We start from the raw sequence: 21779 nt of genomic DNA, 5'->3' as shown, positions 1-21779 counted from the left end.
ATACGAGGTGAACAAGTGTAGCCAACTTATGACTTGGGTCTTTATTCTCTGGAGGCCAGGGAAAAGGATCCAGACCTTCCCAAAGGTGAACAAAAATGTTGAAAGTTTAACTTGCTGTCTCCTGCACGTGGGAGAAGACAAATTTAATTGGTTGCCTGGGCTAGAAAAAGCTTTACATAAACTAGAGGCAAAGACGGAGGGGAAGGCATTCCAGCCTTTTCTTCAGCTGGCTTACTGCTGCTGTGGCTGTGCCTCCCAGCATTCCAACCAGGATGTCCCCTGTATGGTCACCCGGTAAGTGTCCACTTACTGCTAGGAGTTTCAGTAAACTTGCAGTGAGAGCGAAAAGGGAGGATTTAAAAGTGGCTTTGTACGTTGTGGCTGTTGGTGCCTGGATGTCTGAGAAAGCTGATGTAAGATGTTAGGCAGGGCCACTGTTCAAAGCAGCTGCCCCCAGCAAGGGTATGACCTGTTCTAGCCTGGCTGCTGGATAAAGGAGAGAGACAAAAGGGACAGGAGGTGATGTAAACCCGTTTTGAAAATTTTGAAAATTCAGAATTTCATCCTGAACAATTCCTAATGATCATGAGTCTTTCTCGTTATGTAATAGAGTTTTCTATGAAAATATTTTGGTCCCTTTTGCTAACAGGCCCTCCTTACAAAAGGTTTGGAGGAGAGCAGGGGATAAATAAAGACACGGAAAGGTTCAGTTTCAGAATTGTACGCACTGATTTTGTAACAGTGGAGAAAACAAACCTGGCACCTGGGGAGAAGCAGAGGGAAGAGGCGAGGACATTAATGGCCTGTGTCTGTCCAGACTATTCTTGGAAATTTTCTATTTTTTGTTAAGGAAACACTCTCAGTGCAGCCTTTGCAAGCCTTTGTGAGCACTGCGAATGCAAATTGACTCCTGAGCCTCGAGCCATACCTGCCAGAGCTCTGACTGTGGGACAGCAGGGGTGGCCCCAGCTCCTGGGCGTTGCACGCATGGCACCTCCACGTGACCTCCACCCTCAGAGAGAGGATGAACTGGTGTCATGGACAGACACAACTTTGGGAAATAACTGCCTCCAGGCATCCCTCTAAAACCAAGGGCTCAAATGAATATTCCAAGTGGACAGGGAGTCCTAGAGGGGAAGGCCTGTGGCGGGAGGCCACATTGAGGCCCCGGTGAGCCGTGTTGCCGGATTCGGTGTATGTCCAGCTCTGGGCTCCCTAACGATTGTAAACTCTGTTTCAGGAGAATCACGTGTGCCTGCTAGGATTACCCTTCCTGTGTGTGTGCCCTGACCAGCCCGACACTGCCTCAGCCTGGAAGACTTTCAGGTCAGGTTCTGCTTCTCGACCGGTGTGTGCTGTGCCTGAATTTGTGCGTCAGGCCAGCTAAAAAGAAGGTTCGTACAAAAAACTAAGCAGTAAGTTACCTGTTTTTCTACATTAGACCTTTGTGGTTAGTGCAAATTGTTTTAACTGGTTAAATCTAGGACCCCTGAGGGATGTGATGGAGATCAGTCCTGCAGGCTGGTCTTACCCTACCGCATTGGTCCTAAGACCTCTGAGACCTGTGGCACGTCCCTCCTGCCCTCTGCAGACCGGCATCTGTGTGGTTCATCATCATGACACTAGGTCCGTTCATTCCCATTTGACTTCGATTCCACAAGTGTGGACTGGCCTTCTGCCGAGTGTCAGGTCCTCTGGCCTGAAGACACCAAGAGGTGTGTTTCCAACCTTCCACGAGGCAGACACGAGGGAGACAGATACGGAAACAAAGTGGCAATGTTCAGTGACCGCTGGCAGATCACATTGTGAACATCTCCCACTTAATTCCTCCGGTCCTTTCACAGCATAACCTGGAGAAGACCCATCCGGTCAGTACACTTGGGTTCCCCTCATTCTATTTCCTGCACGCACAGCCACAGATATCAAGTGATACTGGCATGTTGTATGAGACGCAAAGCCATGAACAGAATTGCTTTCATTGATGTATTTTACAAAACAGTCAAGGATTATTGGTACCTTCCCAGGTAAAACAACATGCAAGTATCCCTCAATTTACAGGGAAGTTAACATTTATGGAAAATCCACCTTATGTAAGTCTCTGTCAAAAAGATTTGCCTCCCTGAAACTTTCCCTTTTTAAATACTGATACTTCCCTTTAATCACTTCAGCAATCACAGTCTCCCTCTGAAATTTTCAAAATGTGCCATTGTGGTTATAACCCACATAATATGCTGGTCCTTGCCTGGATTTGGTGAGAGGAAATACCATGGCAGCATGGTACTCCCAGGAAGTACTCCCTGGGAAGGATTCCGGGCACCCTCATCCTCTGCCTGCTTTCTGTGATAAGAACGTGTTTCAGGGACAGCTGAGATGTGAGGTAAAGCTTCATTTCAGAGGTCACCACTGCCGTGGAATGTCCACGCCCGGATGGTTTTGTGCTCGTCTTGGCTCTTAGCTCCTGGGACTGGGGTTCTCCTCCTCATTGATGACAAGCCTTTCTAGGTATGGGCACCAGAGTAAGGGGCTGGGCAAGGGCTTTAAGCTTCCGTCCTGTTCGGGACAGCAGATGATGTCACAGGACAGCTGAAAGGACAAGAGGGAGATGGTCTCCTAAGGTCAAAGGCAGGTTTTTGATAGGTGAAGGGAAGACATGCGCCCAAGTTCTGGTTGCGCCAGGCTGACGTGGAGTGGAGTGTGGGTGTAAGAATGAACCAAAGGCTGCGAGGACATGGGGAGAATAGATTGCATAACCTCACATCATATGGTTTACGTGGTCCTCAAAAAAAGCCCGTGCCATCATGAGAACTTAATGTCATCTTCTGTCACCAACCCTACCCACTGGCCACGAAGAGAATGGATTTGAGATAGACCGAAGCTTTCATGGAGAACGTCCAGTGGGGTCGTGATGTCCTCTCAGAAAATCTGCCCTGCCCTTGGTTTGAGTCTCAGGCTGTGCTCATTATGTTCTGCTTTCTGTGTGCTTTCAGATTGGTCTCTCATGTGTGTGTTTGTCTGGAAAGAGTCAGTACATTGAAGTCAGGCTTGCTGCCACAGGGATTTAATAAAGTTCTTGAGAGTTTCCTAGGCAGAGTTAAAAATCACAGATTCTAGGGTGCGTGGGTGGCTCAGTTGGTTAAGTATCCGACTCTTGATTTCGGCTCAGGACATGATCTCACAGTTCATGAGAATGAGCTCCGCATTGGGCTCCATGCTAACAGTGCAGAGCCTACTTGGGATTCTCTCTCTTCCTCTGTCTCTGCTGCTACCCGATTCACGTGCATGTTCGCTCTCGTGCGCGCGCTCTCTCTCTCTCGATAAATAAACATTTTTTTAAAAATCACAGATTCTTAACATTGTGACCACGCTAAATGAGATTCACTGGGTATGGATCATAGCATGTGCATTTTTAAAAACTTCTTGGGTTCTGACTTAGGAGGACTCCTTGTCTGGGAACTACTGGAGCAGGGCAGTCAGTGGTCCCGTTTTTCTGCTGCCTGGCTTCTCTCTCCATTGTTGTGAGGGTGCAGAAGTGACAACAGTTTGGTGCCTTCTCTGATGCACAAACCCAAGAACTTCAGCTAGGAGACTGATGTGCTGTCTGCTGTACTAACAAGGCTCGGAGAGTATTGTTTCCACAGAGTATCCTGAATCCAGTCCCTGTCAAGCTTCCATCTAAGTGATTGCTGTTGAAATCAAATTTCTGTATACCATGCAGTTCCGTGCTATAAAATCAGTTTGTGTTATATGTTAGGTGTAACTCTAAATATTTTGCAGTGGCCCTTGGATCCTAATATTGACTGAACAAGTACACAGTACAGTGACTTTTCTGCAACGTGGGCCTGCACCACTTACGGCCCGATGCCACTGAGCAAGTTACTTAACATCTGTGTGCCTCGTTTCCATTAGCAACGTGGAAACACTAGTTAGTAGTAAGTGTAGCTACTTCTTGGGGGCAGTTTAGAGTACTGACTGTGTTAAGACGAAAAAAGTCATCAGGACAGTGCCCGGCATGTGGCAAATTGCCGATCAATTCTAGCCGTTGTTGTTACTGTTGTTGTTCCCACATTTCCGGGAAGCATGTTCTGGACAGATGGTGTCAAGACTACCTTTGACTCACTGGAAGGACTTAGCACTATCACTTCGGCTCCTTGGGGACTCAGGAATTGAGTCTGTGGGGCATGGTGGAGGGCGTGTTTTTATTAGCATAACGAGTATTCAGCTCTCCTTATGGGCCATTGGGAAGCCTAAATGCAATGCTTGGTTCCGTCATCGTGGGCTCCTATGGAAAACTTGAATGGACACTTCTCTAGGAAATTAGAACGAATGACCTGTTTGCACATTTTGTACAGTGTTTGGAAAATGAAGTGGTCACTGGATGATGATAGAACACGAGTGTATAAATTTGCGTAAACATTTCAAAGAGTGAAATGTAAAGGCCAAGGACCTCATCATGTGGTGGCTTCTACAGCCATTAGTTGTATTGAACTCCTATTGGGAGTTCAGTCTGTTGGGAAGATGTGAGTCTGGTAAAGATACGAAGCTGTTAACAGTCCAGTTTTCATCAGTAACATTTGTTTTTCTTCCACTCATATTCATTATTCATTTAACAAAAGGCTGGTGTATTAGTATCTTCTGAACTGAGTCATGAGGAGGTGGTAAACAGTGTGTTTGGAGAGTCTTAGGAAAGGTGCAGTGAGGAGAGAATGGGAGTGGAGGATGAGGTGAAAGTGTGCAGGGGGCAGGCAGAGAGAAGGAGTAGCAAACAGGAGGGAAGGATAATGGATACAAGCAGAAGGAAAGAGACAGGAATACAAGCTCACACTTCAGGAGGCTTACTACAGGCCTGGATTTGTTTTTAGCTCTTTCCCTACAGCAATGACTTTAAAATTCATGGAGTATCCACTGCAGCACTGTGAGGTAAGTGTTTTTAAGGGTATCGTCCCTTGTTCCATCCAGATGAGGAAACTGAGACCCGTAGAGGTTAAGGGGTGAAGTAACTTACCCAGAGCCACCTACTCAGCAAGGGCAAGGTCAGGGTTAAATCCAGGTCAGAGAAAAACATACAGAGACATGGGATTTGGCCATAAACTGCAGTGCACCGCAGTGTCCAGTGTCCTTTGGTTCAAAAGACAGGTGAATGTGTAAGACAGCTTATCCTGATTACACTGGATCAGTGCTTGGATAGAACATGATGTCTCAGGTGCACGAGAGACTGTGAGGTGACGAGTCAATACAGGCACATCACTAAGTCGGGATCTGGTTCATATCAAGGTCTATACACGCGTTTGCTGCGGCAGATTTCAGCGTTGGTATCCTCATCATGATCATTATGGACAGTAGTTTATGGTATATATAATGTTTGGAAACAAAACAACAGATAAAATCCTATAGATTTTAAAGTCGTTTTTCTAAAGACTCGATCTCTTTGGCATCTTGACATTTCAAGATAATGAATTGCTTTGATATCCTTGCCAGCTGAAAACCCAGTCAGTGCATTTAAAGTGGAGGAGAGCTATGTGGGACAGTAGAGCAGAGCAGTGAGGGAAGCAGAGAGGTTTGGATGGAAGGTTAGCTAAGTCTGCAAGGGCTATGAAAATGCCACAGACGATGCAGGCCAAAACCAAACCAAATCAGACAGCAACTTGCTTGTCCCTAAGAAGAGACAGTTGTGCTATTGAGATAAGTATCTCTATTAAAATTTCTTAGACTTTTGCTCTCTTTTGGCCCCCAGGGTGCAGTGTGTGGTTCTTACAAGGTAGCACTGCTTTGGTCACGCTGTGGGTGAGAGTGGCAGCCTCACCTGAAGCATTCTCCGTTTGTGGGCCACCCGGAGCACGTTACTTGAAGTCTGGAGGCCTACGGATTCATAAGAGAAAACAGAAAGCAAATGCATAGTACAATAGTTAGATCCAGCCACCTCCAGTAGAGCCCTACATAGCAAGTGAGATGCAGGCACAGGTGTTGTAGTCATTCGTTGGGAAGTAGCAGGGTTGGGTTGGGTGACTCAAAGAAGAAGCATGGAAGTGAGTACAAGGTGAGAAAACACATTAAGAGGGGACAAACAGCGAAAATCCCGTTTTCTGGCCTTGCTTTTCTGCTATGAAAATAGAGTGCTCTAGTATTGTGGGGAGAGGTTACCCTGGTCCGAGGTCCGGGAGGGAATCACTGCACTTAGTGATGAGCGTTCTGATGACCCACCGTGAACAGTAACGAGGGGACACTGAGTGTGTGAAGGCACAAAGGTCTCAGCCTTTACCATAGACAGACTCATAAAGTTTCTTAGCCTTGCTGAGAGTAACGCTGCCTCACCTTACAGAAGCTCGAAGCCGCCATCTGGCAACACCACTGGTGCTCCTCCATCTCCTGATCCAGCTGGGGGGTGGCTGCCCAGGCACTGTTCCCTGAGCTGCATAAGTATGATGGTAACTGTGTGTGTGTGTGTGTGTGTGTGTGTGTGTGTGTGTGTGTGTGGCAAATATAGGGTGAGAGACTCTATTCATTTGACTATGATTCACTAAATAAGCTTCAGCTCTTACCTAGACACTGTAGACACTGTGTTGGGTGCCTGGGCGATACAGTAAACAAAGACACATCACTGCCTTCATGGAGTGAGTTTAAGCCAAATCATTCGAGAATAGTTAATCTAACAATCATATAAGTCAATGTAAAAATTACTACCGTGACTAGTGGTACCAAAGAGGTGTGTTTTATTGAGGTCTGATTGATAGGTAAAGCTATAGGTAAAGGTATTCACATGTACAACCCTTTCTTCTTGTTGGTGTGGTTGTTATTATATGATTATCATTAGCGGTAAGAACACTTTTAACATAAGATAATCTCTTAGCAATTTTAAGTATATAACACAGTATTGTTAGGTAAAGGCACTACGCTCTGTAGGTCTCCAGAACATACTTCTCTTTCATAGTTGTAACTTTGTACCTTTGACCATCACCTCACCATTTACCCCTCCCCTTACCCCTGGCAGCCATTGTTCTACCCTCAGCTTCTAGGAGTCTGACTATTTTAGATTGCACGTAGAAGGGAGATGGCCCAGTATTTGTCTTTCTGTGTCTGGTTTATTTTAGTAGCCATCAAGTCCTCCACGTCCAGATGACATGCTCTTATCTGTGTAAAACCCTGAAGATTCTGACAAAAAGAAATTGTTATACCTAAGGAACCAATTCAGTAACATTACTTTCATTTTTAAAAATAGCTTACCAGGGGCGCCTGGGTGGCGCAGTCGGTTAAGCGTCCGACTTCAGCCAGGTCACGATCTCGCGGTCCGTGAGTTCGAGCCCCGCGTCAGGCTCTGGGCTGATGGCTCAGAGCCTGGAGCCTGTTTCCCATTCTGTGTCTCCCTCTCTCTCTGCCCCTCCCCCGTTCATGCTCTGTCTCTCTCTGTCCCAAAAATAAATAAACGTTGAAAAAAAAAATTTAAAAATAGCTTACTGGATATGAGATTCTTGGTTGTTGAGCATTTTTTAATTTTTTAATTACCCAGTTAGTTCCTTCTGGCCTCCATATTTTCTGCTGAGTAAACTGCTATTAATTGTATTTCCCTCATAAGTGACTAGTCATTTTCTCTTGTTGTTTTCACAATTTTCTCCTTGCCTTTGGCTTTCGGCATGTTTACTGTGATGTGTCTATGAATCTCTCATTTATCCTACTTGGAGTTCATTGAGTTGCTTTCAGGCACTGTTTCTTTGAATATTTTTTTCTGCTCCTTTCTGTCTCTGTTCTGGTACTCTCCTGCATCTGTGTTGGTGTTAAGAGTGTTCCATATGTTTGTGCAGCTCAGTTTATTGCCTTCATTTGTTTCCCTCACTTTCTTCAGACTGTATAATCGCTGTCCATCTGTCTTCAAGATTGCTAAGTCTTTCTCTGGTAGTTCAACTAGTGTCGATCTCCTCGAGTGAATTTTTCACTTTAGTTACCGCACTTTTCAACTGCAGAACTTGTATTTGGTCCTTTTTTAAATAATTTTTCTCACTTTATTGTTATTCTGTCTTTGATGTGACATTTTCATCATACCTTCCTTTACTTTTTTGATTGTGGTTTTCTTTGTTCTTTGGACCTGATTATAACAGCTACTTTGAATTCTTTATCAAATCTGACATCTGGTTGCAAGCACCGGCAGTTTCTGTTGCTTATTCATGCTTTCCTGTTTTTTGAATTATCATAATTTTTTTCTTGTCTAACTATCTAAAATATTGGAGCAGTACTGGGTACTGATCCATCCCACCCCTTCCTGGGTTTGTTACCTCTGTTTCCTTGTCTAGTTGTTTAGTGTCTAGCTGGTTTATTTTAGTGGAGTCTGTTTTCTCTCCTTACTCTCGCCCACCCCCACCCTTGTGTTAGGCTTCAGATTTTAGTCCTCAGGGAGAGACGACTTGGGGATGCCTACTGTCCCCTTGGGATGACTGGTTGCGGCAGGCTTCTCTCTGATTGTCTCTTTGCCTGACCACACCCAGCTGTTCCGGTTCACTGACTGTGGGCTACTTGTTCAACTGTTTTCAGCGATACCCTGGATATATTGCTTCATAATCTAAACCAGTGAAATCCATGCTCCTTTGAAGGGCTAGCTGCTGAAGTTACTGTTTCAGAGTTTTTCTGACCCTAGGCAGGCTCCTTGCAGCTGTCTCTTCTCCCTGATTGTCTCAGGTAATCCGGCCAGCCTACAGTTGATCCTCTATGTCCAAGACTTCTACCGGTCTCCTACCGTTTGCCTTGTACCACAACCTCCACTGTTTTGCAAGTGCCCTTAGGCTTGCTTGACCTTCTCCTCAACACCCCTTTGCAAAATGAACTTTGTTCCTCTGAGAGGAGCTATCTGCTTCAAAACCTCTGAGCCACAACTCTGTAGTTGGGGAGTGGGGACAATGGCAGCACATTCTTTCTCCTGTTTTTCAGCATTACACTATGTAGCGTTGCTTTTGAAAATTTCCATTTTTAATTGTTTATGGCTGGTATATGGAAGCAGAATTTACTTTTACATACTGACTATGTGTCTCTTCACGTTGCTAAACTTGCTTCTTAATTCAAGTAATGTTTTATGGGTTTTTCTTACAGATTCAGGTGTTGCCAGTGAATAATGACTGTTTTACTTCTTTATTTCTTTACTTCTTTATTTCTGCTTGACTTTTTTATTGGCTAGAACAGCCAGGAAAATATTGACTAGAAGTGGTGAAAGTATGCATACTTACCTTGTTCCCTGTGTCAGGAGGGAAACGTTCAGACCTTCAGGATTAACGATAACAGTAGCTTTAGATATTTTTGTAGATGCCAGTTATCGGTTTAAGGATGTTGCCAGTAAACTGAATGAATCTTGCCATCTCCCCAACATTCATGTTGAAACCTTTCTCCAGTATGATGGTGATTGGAGGTAGGGCCTTTGGGAGGTGATCAGGTCATTCAGGTGAAGCCCACATGAATGGCATTAGTGCCCTTATAAAAGAGACCCACCCCTGAGAGCTCCCTCGGCCCTCCTGCCATGTGAGGACAAGAAGTCAGCAGTCCGTGAAGCAGGAAGCAGGGCCTCACATCCCAAATCTGCTGGCACCTTGATCTTGGGCTTCCTGGCATCTGGAAATATGAGAAATAGATTTCTCTTGTTTTTAGAAGTCATCCAGTCTGTGGTAGTTTTGTTGCAGCAGCCCTAGGAGACTAAGCTAGAAATCCTTCTTTATTCCTAGTTTGCTAGGAGTTTTTATCAAGTAAATGTATCAAATAAATACTCTTTATGCATCTATTGAGATGCTTATATATTTTTAGTCTGTTATTATGGTCAGTTAGCGTGAGTGATTCTGAAACATTGAACCACTCTCAAAGCTGTGGAACCATTTCACTATGGTATTTTGTCTTTTTTCTATATTGCTGGTTTCAAACAGCCGATATTTTATTTTGGATTATTGCATCTGTGTTCATGAGTGCTATTGCTCTTGTTAGCCTCAAAAGTAGAACAGCCAGTTATTTTACCAGCAAAAATGAGTTTATTCAGGAATAGCAGAGAATTACAGTTTGGAACAAGCAACCTAAGGCAAAATCCTAGGCAAGTCCAATAAGCAAAGTAGAGGAACGTTATTTTATGGAGAAGAAGGAGGAAGTTGGAAGGGTTGTTTTGAATGAAAGTCCATCGAAGAAAAGCAAGAGTTCAGGGTAATGACAGTTTCTCATTGGCTGAGTTGGAGGCGTAGTCAGTATCTTACAGGACATGCAATGTAACATCTTTTCCTGTTGGGGCCTACATGATTCTTTCATGTTGATTATTCTTCTGTTGGGTCTATAACTGACAGTTCTTCCTGTAATTGACGTTGAAGTGGTATGGTTCTCCCTTCTAGGCTCTGGACTCTAGTGAGGTTTCTCTTTTTTTTTTTTTTTCCAGAGTCTGTTATTTATTTTCTTAATTTTTTGTCTTGCTTTCATATCAGGATATTGCTGGCTCTATAACATGTGTTAGGAAGTGTGACCTCATCTTCAGTTGCCTGGAAGACTTTGTTCAAACCTGCATTATTTCTTTCAGATGTGTTTGATAGAATTTAAACAGTGAAACCATTCAAGCCTTGAGTTTTATGTGAGGGAAGGGTTTTTGTTTTCTGTTTGATTTAGTGAATTCAATCTCTGACAGATATAAGGCTAGTGGTGTTATTTTCTTGACTGGGGCCTGCGAGCCAGGGCCTTTCAAGGGGTTTTCCCATTTCATCTTTTTTTTGGATAATATTTTCAATAATATTTTCTCATCCACTTCATGTCTGAAAGGTCTGTATTGATGTCTCCTCTGGCAGTAGTGATATTAGTAATCCATGTCACTCTGCCCTCATTCCTTATTATCAGTCTGGCTAAACCTATTTAGATTTACTGGTCCTGGGGCGCCTGGGTGGCGCAGTCGGTTAAGCGTCCGACTTCAGCCAGGTCACGATCTCGCAGTCCGTGAGTTCGAGCCCCGCGTCGGGCTCTGGGCTGATGGCTCAGAGCCTGGAGCCTGTTTCTGATTCTGTGTCTCCCTCTCTCTGCCCCTCCCCCGTTCATGCTCTGCCTCTCTCTGTCGCAAAAATAAATAAACGTTGAAAAAAAAAATTTAGATTTACTGGTCCTGTCACAGAACCAGCTCTTAGTTTCACTGATTCCTTTGTATCGATTTTATGATTTCTAGTAGGTCAATTTCTGTTCAAACCTTCATTATACTTTTTCTGCTTCCCTTAGGTTTAAATTGATTTTGCTTTTCTAATTTCTTAAGGTGACAGTTTAGACAGTTGATTTCAGACAGTTCGTCTTTTCTTTTTTTTTTTTTTTGAGTTCGTCTTTTCTAATGTAAATATTTAATGATAAAAATTCCCCTCAATGCATTGTTGTAGATTCACCTTACAGATTTTGATATACTGTGTTTTGGTTTTCTACTTCTTGCAGGTTCTTCTTTGATCCCTGCGTTATTGAGAAATGCCATTTAATTTCAAAATATTCTGTGGTTTTCCAGACACCTTGCTGCAATTAATTTCTGTTTAATTCTTTGCGGTCAGAGAACCCAGTTTGTATGATTTCAGCCCTTTAGAAGTTGTTGAGATTTACTTTATGGCACAGAATATGGCCTGTCTTGTGAACCTTGTGTGTGCACTTCAGAAGATGGTGTCTTGTGCTGTCCTTCTGTAAGCATCCGTTAGGTCATGGCTGTTGATAGTGTTGCTCCACTGCTCCATATAGTTTCTGATTGTGTTGTCCACTTGTACTGTCAGTTGTGGATGGGGGAATGTTGAAGGCTTCAGCTAACTAATTTCTCTGTTTTTCCTTTTAGTTTTATCAGTTTTTAGCTCTTGTATCAGTTTTTACTAATGCATGCACATTCATGATTTTTGGATCTTCTCGATGACTGGACCTCTTTTATTAAGTAACATCTGTCTTTTCCCCTTGTGATAATCCTCATTCTGAAGTATATTCTCTGTAATATTAATTTAGCCCTTCCAGCTTTTCCTGTGATTCACGTTTGCTGGGTGTATGTGTCTTAGTGTGTTCGGGGTGCAGGAACAAAATACCACAGACTGGGCGGCTTATAAACAAACTTGGTATCTCACAGTTTTGGAGGCTGGAAGTCCAAGATCAGGGTGCCGGCATAGTTGGGTTCTAGTGAGGACCCTCTTCAAAGTCACAGATTTGTGGTTGTGTCCTCACATAGTGGAAGGACAAAGGATCTCTGGAACCTCTTTCATAAGGGCCCTAATCCTATTCATGAGGGCTCTGCCCCAGGGCCTCATCACCTTCCAAAGGCCACACCTCCTAGGTTAGGAGGTATGGGGGTTAGGATTTAACATAGGAATTTTGGAGGAGACATCTTCAAACCATAGCATTATCGATAAATTTTCCTTTCAGTTACTTTTAACTTAATTTATGTATTCATATTTAAAGTGAGATTCCTTTTGACAGTACATAGTTGGGTCTTTCTATTTTTATCTAAAGTGACAAATTAGGTCTTTTAATTGATGTGTAGGCAGTGTACAATTAGTGTGTTAACAGTTTACATTTAAGTCTGCCATCTGGCTGTATATTTTATCCTATGGATATTTTATTCACATTTTCCTTTCCTATTCCCTCTATAATTTTGGATCAGTTGAACATTTGGTGTTATTCCATTTTGTCTCCACAATTGGCTTACTAGTTATATATCTTTAAACATTTTTTCGAAACGGTTGCTCTAGGGTTCTAATATATATTGTTGCTTTTCACACTGTGCCTTCAAACGATATTATACCACTTCCTGTACACTGTCAGAATCGTAGGACTATGTACCTTCATGTCCTTTCTCCCAGCCTTAGTGCTATTGTTTTCTTGCATTTTATTTCTACCAAGGTCGTAAACCCCACAATACATTGTTACTATTATTTAGATGGTTTTCTTTTACTGAGATTAAATATAAGGAAAAAATTCATATACGCCCGCAACTTTACCACATCCAGCACTATTCAGTTCTTTGTATAGATCCAGATTTTCTTTGGATTTCATTTGCCTTCTTCCTGAGGAACTCCCTTTAACGTGTTGTGTAGGGCAGATCTTCTGGCAATGAATTTTCTCAGCTTTTTTATTTCTTTGAAAGTTTTTGTTTCACCTTCATTTTCAAGAAACATTTGCATTAATCAGAAAATTCTGGCTTGCATGGATTCTGATCAGTCGTCTGCCCATTCTGTCCTGTTTGTTCCCTTGTATGTAATGTGTCTCTTCTTTTCCTTTTCTGTCACAGGATGTCAGTGTTGGTGTTTGAATCAGTCTTTCCATTAGTTGATTGGGCTTGAGTCCTGTGTTGCTATAATCACTTTAAATATAAAATAGACTTGGGAACCTGGGTGGCTCAGTCAGTTGAGCGTCTGACTTCTGCTCAGGTCATGATCTCCTGGTTCGTGAGTTTGAGTCCTGCATTGGGCTCCCTGCTGTCAGCACAGAACCCACTTCAGATCCTTTGTACCCTTCTCTCTCTGCCACTCGTCCCTGCTTGTGCTCGCTCTTGCGCGCGCGTGCTCTCTCTCTCTCTCTCTCTCTCTCTCTCAAAAATTAAATAAACATTTAAAAATAAATAAAAATAAATATAAAATAGACTTCAGGTTCGGGGTGCAAGATAGATCAGTATACAAAAATCAATTGTATTTCTGTACATTAGCAGTGAATAATCCAAATAAGTAAGTAAGAAAACAACTTCAGTTACGATAGAGTAAGAAGAATATTTAGGAATTAATTTAACCAAGCAGGTGTGAGAGTTACACACTGAAAATTACAAAACACAGTTGAAAGAGATTAAAGCAGATTTTAAAAAATGGGAAGACTGTGTGTGTTCATCGACTGGGAGACTTGATATTGTTAAGATGGCAACATTCCCCAAATTGATCCAAGCATTCAGTGTAATTCCTATTGATATTCTAACTGCAGCTTTTTAGAAATTGAGAGACTGCTCCTGAAATTTATGTGGAAATTTCATGGACCCAGAATTAATTTAAACAATCTTGCAGGAGACAGCCAAAAGTGGAAGACTCGTGCATTCCCATTTCAAACATTATTTCAAAACTCCAGTAATGAATACAATGTAGTACTGATTTAAGGATACACTCAGAGATAAACAGAATGGAATTGAGAGTCTGGAAATAACCCGTCTATCTATGGTGAGTTAATTGTTGACAACAGTGCCAAGACAATTAAATGGGGAAGGAGCAGTCATTTTAGTAAATGGTGCTGGGACAACTGGATAGTCAACATTTAAAAGAATCAGTTTGAGTCCAAACCTCATACCACAGATAAAAATCAAGTCAAAATGGATCCAAGTCCATATGTAAGAACTAACACTATAAAACTTCTTCTGTAACAGCGTGTAGGAGTAAATCTTTGTGACATTGGGTTAGGTGATGGATTCTTAGCTAGGACATCAAAAGCACAGATAATAAATGAAAAGTTAGGTAAAAATGGCTTCATCAAAATGAGAAAAAGTTTTTGCTTTAAAGGACACCATAAGAAAGTGAAAAAGCCAAAAGAATGGGAAGAAGTATTTGTATATCTGATAAGGGCCCAGTAGTCAGAATGTAAAAAGAACTCTTGCAAGATGAGAGTAAAAAGACAACCCAATTAATAATGGGATAAGGGAGGCACCTGGGGTCTCAGTCAGTGAAGTGACCGACTCTTGATTCTGGCTTAGGTCATGATCTCACGGTTCATGAGAGTAAGCCCCAAATCAGTCTCTGGGCCAACAGCATGGAGCCTGCTTGGGATTCTCTTTCTCGACCCCTCCCCCTGTTTGAGCGTGTGCGCGCGCTCTCTCTCTCGCTCGCTCTCTCTGTCTCTCTCTGTCTCTCTCAATTAAAAAAATGGGCTAGGCATTTGAATAGACATTTCTATTAAAAAAGATCTGCAGATGCCAAATAAGCACATGAAAAGATGCCCAAAAATATTAGTCGTTAGGAAAACAAAAATTGAAAGCCCTATGAATTATAACTTTCCACCCTCTAATATGGATATAATTTAAAAAGCGAAAATAACAAGTGTTGGGGAAGGTGTGGAATAATTGAAATCCTCATACATTGCTGGTGAGAATTCAAAATGGCACAGCTGCTGTGGAAAACAGTTTGGCAGCTCCTCAAAAAGTTAAACAGAGCTGCTGTATGACACAGTTATGCCATCGTAGGTATATATATCCAAGACAAATAAAGAATAAGCCCCCACAAAAACTTGTACACGAGTGTTCCTAGCAGCATTAATCACAACAAAGTGCCAACAACCCAGTGCCAACCAAATAATGAATATATCACCTGTGGTGATGTATCCATATAGTAGAATATTATCCAGCCATAAAAAGAATGGAGTAGTGATACTTGCTGCAACATGGACGAAAACTGGACACATTATGCTAAGTGAAAGAAGCCAGACTCAAAGGCCACATAATGTAGGATCCTATTTAGTGGATATGTCCAGAATGGACAAATCTGTAGAGACATAAAGCTGCTAGTAAATGTCCAGGGCTCCTGGGAGGGGGGATTGGGCAGGGACTGCTAATGGCGTAGGGTTTCTTCTGGAATTAGATGTTGGTGATGGTTGGCACAACCGTATGTACATAGTAAAAGCCAACAAAAAAAAAGGGTGAATTTTACGGAATGTGACTTACAGCTTAACAAAATGAAAAAAATATTGTAAAGGAAAGCATTTGCTTTTGAATATGATTTTGGCCATTTTAGAAGTACAGTTGCCTACCCCAGAAGATGTAATACGCTGTCCAGGTCTTGCCTTCACCAGTTTGATCATCAGAGGTGACCACTGTAGTCTGATAGGTGTTTCCGTCTTGTCCCTGTTATCAGTATTTGCAAATTGCACCTGCACATGCGTATACACTTACAGACACTGGTTGAGTTAGGATTACCACTGATCTGCTACTCCCCATTTGAAAAAAAAAATAATAATAATAAAATAAAAATCTCTGGTCAGTACAAATTTGCTCCTCTTATTCTGTCTCAAGGCCAGTGGGTGCTCCATTGTAGGATAGGAACACTTCATCTTTCATTTACCATCTTTCATTTCATTGACTACCAATGGCCATTTGGAGCCCACCCCCACTCCCTGAAATTTGCTATTCTCATTGTACACATACTTCTGTGGCTGTGTACATGTTTCTTTAAGACAAGTTCGTAGCAATGGAAATTGCTGGATCAAGGAAACCTTTTGCTAAGGAAACATCTCTGAAGTACCTTCTTGTGTGCCTGATACTACTGTAAGTGCTGGGGAGACATTAGAGAAGACCCACATATGTTCCTCTTTTCATGAAGCTGAAATTCTACTGAGGGTAGGGGCACAGTAGAATCAAATTTTGATAGACGCCGTCAGAGAGCCCTGCAAAGTTCTTTTACCAAGTCACACTACCCTCGGTGTGACTGGAGTAACAAATGCCCCTTTGCTGGCACCCTAAGCACCCCATTCGTGACGTAGGAGATGTAGACAGGAGGCTGGACACTTTATCTCAGGCTCTCTACAAGATCTTGGCGTATGCAAGTGGAATGATCCCTGTGGGGAGTTTAAGAGTAGTGAGACTATGATGGAAGGATGCAGCGCCCATTAGTTTTATTCCTGGGGAGGAGTGGAGCTGGAGGTGATGTGACCCCATCTGGGCAAATTACCAGGGTGTGGGGTGGCAGGAAAGGGTGAAAGGTTGCTAGAGGAGCAGCAGGTTGTACTTTCCTGTAATAGGATGTACCACTGAAGTCCCAGATGAAGCAGTCTCCTCTGGGAGGTACAGCTGGAGTGAGGGAGTCTTGTGTTCCCAAAGAAACCATTGCGGGCAGGGTGCAGGGGAGCTCACCACCATGCAAGGACCTCCACCTCTCCGGAGGTCACCATCGTCCCACTTCTGGCCCCAGCCCGTCAGCTGTACAGATTCTAACCAAGTGGGGACCAGGGAACATGGAAGAGGAGCACATGAATGGTTTCCTCATGGGTGAGCAGAGCAGAGATTAAGGACCACACTAGACTGGTTAGTCTAGATGGGATTGCCTGCCAGGATCTTCCAAGGAAAAGAACCCCATTGGCTGGAGGTGGGGTGTCCTTCTCAGGGAGTTTATGGGTGCACAGGTGGGGCTTTGAAGAGTGGAGGTGGAAGTGGAGGGTTTGGAATCATGCCGTGGAACCTCAGGCTGCTCACCAGCAAAAGAGGCTGAAGATGCTACCCAGGTCAGTGGGATCACTGGCTTCTCTTAGTCTGTCCTTTAGTCAGTCTTCCTGCAACTTCTTTTTTTAACAGTGCTTCCAGGATCCCACTATAGTGAAATGAGCCCAATAACAAATCACTAAATCTTTCTCCAGTGTCCTGTTATGTGTCCACCAGACTGTAAGTCTTAGATGGGCAGAGATATTTCAAAGAGGGGCTCATGACCTACTCCAAGCCAGTTTCTCGAGGGAAACAAGGTGCCCTACTCAACCCAGAGAAGTGAACACTTAGAGGATAGGATTTTAAGCATGAGACAGGAGAGATGTTTGAGTGAGGGCAGGCAAGTAAGAGATAGGTGGGTTCTCATGTCCGTGAACTTCTCCCCAGTCGTTCCTTAAGCCCTGACTGTATTCACACCTGTGCCTGAAAGGCTGCAGATGCAAGACTGTGTTCCTGGGGGAGGGAAATTCACAATGGCATGAGAGATGGGCCAGTGTGTGTGTCCCCTGAGGAGGACAAGGTGCATGCACCAGGCAGGCCCACGTCCGCCTCGCCGTGGATTCTGCCCGTGAGCAAATAGGCCTGCTCTGGTGTTGGCTTCGTGGTGGGAGATCAGGGGGGGAAACGTATGCGCCTCACAGTTTGCACAAAGCCCCACGGGAACTGTGGACACCCTCATACCACCTTCCCCTTTAAAGCAGAATTAGGCATTGAGAGAAGGGGACAGGTTTCCTTTGGGTGGATGGGGAGATGATAAGGTAGAGAAGCGGGTGGAACAGGGGCACCCCCAGTGGTCAGGTAAGTGGTCTGTGGCAGGTCATCCTGGCACGGCAATGTGAACCCCTTCACCATCTCCTTCCCCCACTGGTGTTCACTGGCTTGCAACAGACCTGCTGACTGAAGGTGTCCTTGTGTTTGGGGCTCACATGGACACTGGGAAAATTGGGTGGCTGCAGTGCCTCCAAGGGTTAGGAGCTGAGAAGGCTGAAGCGAGCAGTGTGTTCAGGGTGAATGGGATGAGGGACAGGCCTTCCACAAGACTGAGAGGGCGTGGATCTACCCTGAGCAGCGTGGGACTGTCCTGTTCTGCCTTCCCCACAGGTTCCGATCCCCACAATGAGGCAACGGCTCCTCAGCAGGAGGGCTCTGGGGCCTTAAGGACAGTGGGAGTCTCCTGAAGATGGCATGAACCCTTCCAACCTAGAAGGTCTCCCCATTTTGATGGGTGGAGGGCTCTACTGTCTGTCAGACGTGTGAGCGGGGGCTTCCCTCCTAGTTGTGGCCTGGGACCAGTGCAGCTGAGTTATTGTCCAGAAACAGCCAATGATGGCCAAACCTGGGGTCATTTATCCCTGGGAAAAGAGGCTCCTCACGTGCCTGGACGGGTGCACTGGGATGGGGGCTAATACTGTGGAGACAGCGGTTTCCCAGAAAGGCTGTCTGTAATTCTGTATTTCAGTCTCTCTGTGCTATTCACTCATGGGGCTGGGTGAGACCTCATTGTGTCTCTAATTGACAAGTGTCCTGTATGGAGTGACTTTTTGTGTTCAAAAACAAGATGTCGTTTTACGAGCCATTTTGGGGTCCAGGATTTGAGATGTATGAGCTGTGAGAGGGTCTGTGTCCAGTATGGGAGATCACTGAGCTGTGGAGGGTTGTGTGTCCAAGTGAGAGTTGTCTGGGCTATTAGGGGTCTCTCCTGGTGAGTGAGGTATGTGATCTGTTTTAGGTGCAGCGTGCAGAATGTAAGTTGTCTGGGGCTGTTCCCATTATGTATTTCAGGAATTAGGGTTTGAGCTCTCCTGAGGGTCTCTGTTGAGGTTGGCATATTTGAGCTCCTGGGGGCCCATATTCTAGGTTGTGAGATTGCAAAGGTTATTTGTCATGGGACAGGAGGTATCTGAGCAAGCTTGTGTTCACGGTACAGGTGTTTTGTGCTGTTTGTGTGCCTGCATGCAAGGTTGTCAGCTCTGTGATTGTATGGCATCTGTGTGCAAGGTGTAAGGTCTATGAGCTATTAAGTTTCTATGTTGCAGGTTGCCAGGTTGCTAAAATGCATGTGGATCTGTATTATAGAATTTATCGCCTCTGAGCTGTTTTGTGTCTCTCCTCATATCTCGAGTTCCATAGGGGTTTGAATTCTGTGGGTGGTTTGATATTGTATGTCCAATGCATTGAGGTCTCCTAGCTGCCTTCTCTTGGGTCTGTATCTCATCCACTCCAGCTTCGAACAACCTGGCTTCCTAGTCTAGGCCATTGAGTCAATGTGGTTGGCTTCCCTCAGTGTGTCAATGGGATATTTTGGGTTTTGAGAGCCATAGTGGGAGGCCCATGAAGTATCTGGGAGTCTGTGTCTAGGGTATGATGCTTCAGAGATCTGGGTCCCAGGGTGAGGAAACTCGCCTCTGTCTTCAGTGCTTTCTTCCAGGGATTGACACTTCTGAGCCACATGAGTGTTTATACCCTGATTAGAGAGCCTTTGTCACATACTGAAGTTCATACTTGAGGTATTTGTGGCCTCTTCCTGATGTTTCAGTCTGACAGCTGTCCAGAAAGACAGAGCTTGATCTGAGTTGACTGACTGAACTCGTCTGTTCCAGCTCGTAACAACCTGTCTTCCTTGTCTAGACCATTGACTCTGTGTGGTTAGCTTCCCTGAGACCCTTCCCTAGGGTTGGGTTCTCCCAATCTCGAGCTTTAGCTTACCTATTTCATACAATCTCAAGTACAGTTTTAAGTGTAGTCCATATTCAACTAAAAACAGTAGAACCAGTGCTTCCCTAAAAAAAACTATTCACAAAACATTCTGCTGAATCCCAGGAGGTTCCAGGTAAGACACTCCAGTAGGAACTTGTTCACAATCTGCTCCTTACAATATGGAATTTTAAAAAATCTTTTCTCTCTGTTACTGGTACCTTGAGAGGCTCGGGCAAGACAGGCCATTCACTTTTCGGTTTTTGACAAAACACCCTAACACTCACACGCGTGTGCACATACACACACACACACACACACACACACACACACACACGACCCACCCAATACACACATTAGTAGTCAATATAAGGAAATTGTATGGGAAATGTAAATGGAATTCTGTGATTAATTATAAAGCCAAGTTTCTCATCACACTTATATGTCTGCTGCCCAGGATTGGCTGTTTTTCAGCAAACTGGACAACCAAACATGCCTTCTTTTTGTAAATATTATATATTGGAGCTTGTAATCTGATTACAACAGTCTAAATAATTGTATACCAGTGTAGGAATGACAGAGCCTATTTTTTGTATGTCACCTCCTAGACAGAATTCCTCAGATGGTTTAATACAGGAGGTGATGCCAAGGAAACAGACTGTTTCTGAACCCGTGGAACACGGACTGGAGCCCAGTTATGGCCTGGGGGCCGGGAGGGGGGGGGTGTCTAGCAATGCCCATGGGAAGTGTCAATCTCATCTCCACTAAATATGGCATCCCCAATTAGAGAAAGAGAAACATGCCACACACAGGTTGTCAAACCTCAGTTCTGACACTGCAGAGGCAGGCTTCTGAGAAAAACAGCTGTTCTTTCAGAGAGCACTGCTCTTGTGTGGCGCAGAAAGAACGGTGGTCCTGTGACACGAATGCACACCCGGCTTGTTCTAGGGAGATTCTCCCTCTTTTATTCTTAGGTTCCCGCTTTTGCTCTCATGCATGTTCTTTCCCGGGATCCTGTTCTTTCCATCCCTGCGCCAGCGCACCCCCTCCTATCCTCAGCCCCAGGTCTGAACCCCCACCTCCCCAGAAGAGAAGGGCTAAGACCACCGAGAGGGGAAGTCCTCCCGACTTCCTAGAGAGACCAGCCACAGGAGGAGGGGCTGCGGGACTGCGTGTGACATCACAGACACGGGACACTATGGAGAAGCCGGGTGCTCTTTAACCTTCCTCCGGCTGCACGGGACAGGGAGGGACAACGGGGTGCCCCGGGGCGAAGTGGCTTCCTCTCCGTGGGCCATGGCGTGGGTACTTGGGATCCGGGACTTGTAACCACGCAGGGAGTAGAGAAGGTTGAACCCACCCCAGAGTGACTGTGGCGCACCTGAGTGACTGCACAGGATACATATTTCCCGAGGTGGCAGGGAGAGTTTCCAGGCGCTGCGAGTGACGAGTGACGTTGGGTTACTTCCTTTGTAGGGCGCACGCGTGGCAGGAAGTACCACTTTCAGATCTTTGTGTTCTTACCGGTCGTTTTTGCATGCGTGCATACTAGGAAAGACAAAAACCAAACTAGTACAGCACCTCACTATTCAGGTTGTTGCAATGCTGAGAGCAGCCCAGATGTGAACATCACACGGTCTCCGCAGGGTGGTTTTGCCTTTTTTCCCCTAAGGATTGAGTAGACCCATTATAGTGGGGGAGACTTAAGGTAGGATGTTTCTGCATTCAGGATTAGTCTCCACGAACAAGAAATGTTTCTCTCTGTGTCTAGCTAGTTTCAGGAGGGCTGACTTCTGATCTCAGTTACATCAGGGAGCTGGAGGGACTGTGTGTCTGGCCCAATCAGCAAAAGGAGAAAGGTCTGTGTTTGGCCTTGTCGCATGTAAACCCAGGAGCCACCCGACAGACATATGGTAGGGCGTGACAAAGCGTG

General features: G+C 44.5%; 1 protein-coding gene across 23 annotated transcripts in view; it reads left to right on the top strand.

Moving 5' to 3' along the window:
* The window catches only part of LOC121023071 (protein FAM156A/FAM156B-like), a 46252-nt gene that overhangs the window by 7635 nt on the left and 16838 nt on the right, over nt 1-21779 (top strand). For 9 of the 23 annotated variants that reach the window (XR_005787231.1, XR_005787232.1, XR_005787230.1 and 6 more), the window contains exon 2: nt 1241-1394. The exons of 2 other annotated variants lie outside the window; for them this stretch is intronic. The gene's annotated coding sequence lies outside the window, so the exon portion shown is untranslated. Of the gene's footprint in view, nt 1-54; nt 295-1240; nt 1416-14859; nt 19983-21779 lie in introns of those variants that run through there. 12 more of the 23 variants (XR_005787236.1, XR_005787237.1, XM_040464737.1 and 9 more) reach the window with 5 other exon arrangements.

The sequence above is a fragment of the Herpailurus yagouaroundi genome, unplaced genomic scaffold, assembly GCF_014898765.1.
Source record: "Herpailurus yagouaroundi ecotype Mexico unplaced genomic scaffold, PumYag 503, whole genome shotgun sequence".
Taxonomy (NCBI): domain Eukaryota; kingdom Metazoa; phylum Chordata; class Mammalia; order Carnivora; family Felidae; genus Herpailurus; species Herpailurus yagouaroundi.
Note: the sequence above shows the minus strand (reverse complement) of the source record. Positions and strands in the feature narration are given on the sequence as shown.